This window comes from Danio rerio, chromosome 20 (assembly GCF_049306965.1).
Source record: "Danio rerio strain Tuebingen ecotype United States chromosome 20, GRCz12tu, whole genome shotgun sequence".
NCBI lineage: Eukaryota > Metazoa > Chordata > Actinopteri > Cypriniformes > Danionidae > Danio > Danio rerio.
This window is the reverse complement of record NC_133195.1, coordinates 56,855,001-56,856,463: the sequence shown is the minus strand read 5'-3', so window position 1 is coordinate 56,856,463 and position 1,463 is coordinate 56,855,001. Positions and strand designations below refer to the sequence as shown.

At 41.1% G+C, this 1,463-nt stretch overlaps 1 protein-coding gene across 2 annotated transcripts in view; it reads left to right on the top strand.

The window, feature by feature from the left end:
• wasf1 (WASP family member 1) overlaps nucleotides 1-1,463 on the top strand; it is a 79,022-nt gene continuing 77,559 nt past the window's right edge. For both annotated transcript variants that reach the window (XM_073933798.1, XM_073933797.1), the window contains exon 1: nucleotides 1-299. The gene's annotated coding sequence lies outside the window, so the exon portion shown is untranslated. The remainder of the gene's footprint in view (nucleotides 300-1,463) is intronic.

Genomic DNA, 1,463 nt, shown 5'->3' with positions numbered 1-1,463 from the left:
AGAACATCGCAGCACCGGAGAAATTGAGCACCGCCGCGGTGTATGAGGGTTTATGCGGCTCATACTCACATTATTAGCTGCTGGGTTAGACAATTAGCCTGATCGCTTTTATCATATGTGCTGCAGCATATTCAAAGCGGATCCCCTTCCAGCGCTTTCCGGAGCTCCAGTTTAACGGGATTCATAGAATATCACTGTACTGTATTTCTGCAATGAACACCAGCGCGTGACAGAAGAACAGAGGAATATTTTAAGGAATAACTGGCATGGAATAACAGGAATCAGACGCATTTATTCAGGTATGACGCTTTTTATACATGCTTGCGTTGGAGAACGCGCTGTTTCGTTAAATTAAAGACTGTATTATGCTCATTTTATGTGGTTAAAGTGTGCATATTTGCATATTCTACATATTTTCTGTCGTATTCATCCTCTCTGCCTGATGCATTCCCATGTAAAGCAACACTGCTGGCCCCATTCTCAGCACTGGATGACAGGTGTGGGTTGAATTATGCATGCATGTGAAATAACTTGCATAATGCAGCCTCAAGCATCAGAATGCATGCTAAACGACATGTCACACGCCACTTCTGCTTGTTTGAGCTGAAGGAATCAAATCGGACTGATTTCTCAGCGTAGTGGCTTCAAGATTGATGCGTCCAGGGGGGGAAGGGGTGTCACATCTGTATGGCAAACACAAGGCAAACTATCACACCGAAATGCAATGCAGCTGGCATGCTCACTAAATAGTGTGCACTGCAAATCACTGCCTGGATGGCATGCCAAACATCTCAGTGCTCCCCTAGATGGAGGATGAACGCTCAGTGCAAATGTAAACTCAATGCATTATTAGAGTAATATCCCCTATGAAGTGTACATTAGCAGGGGGAAGGGCAGCAGACACTGAACACTCGCTTTGTGAAACCTGACACTTCACTAAACACAAGACATCACTTTATCCCTGAAAACCAGCTTATTTATGTGGATGTTTCCAACTAATGCTACTTCTAGTCAATCTCGTCAATCTTTATCGCATTACGTCCTTTTCCAGTTGTGTTCTTTATGAAATATGAGGAGGAATGATTCGTTTTAGTGAATCGGTTTGTAACCGCTCAGTGAATCGAATCACATTTTTTTTCTTAAACATAAAAAGGTTAAATAGTTTGTGTACGAACATTTTTGTTTAATGAATTGAGCATGTTTGTGGTCTTAAGCAAAGTTTTTTATATGCTTTTTGCTCGGGTGATTCGAATCTTTTAAAAGAGTCGGCTTGAATGAACGATTCGTTTGCGCATCACTAGCGCGGTCGCTTTATCTGCTTAATAAAAGCTTTACAACTTTATAATGCGCTGATATAGCGATTATCTGCGTGTTAAGTACACATTAATCTGGTTAATTGTGTTTTGGAACTACTAGTTCAATCCTCTTTAAGCTGGTTGACTAGTATTTTAGGTTTAATCATC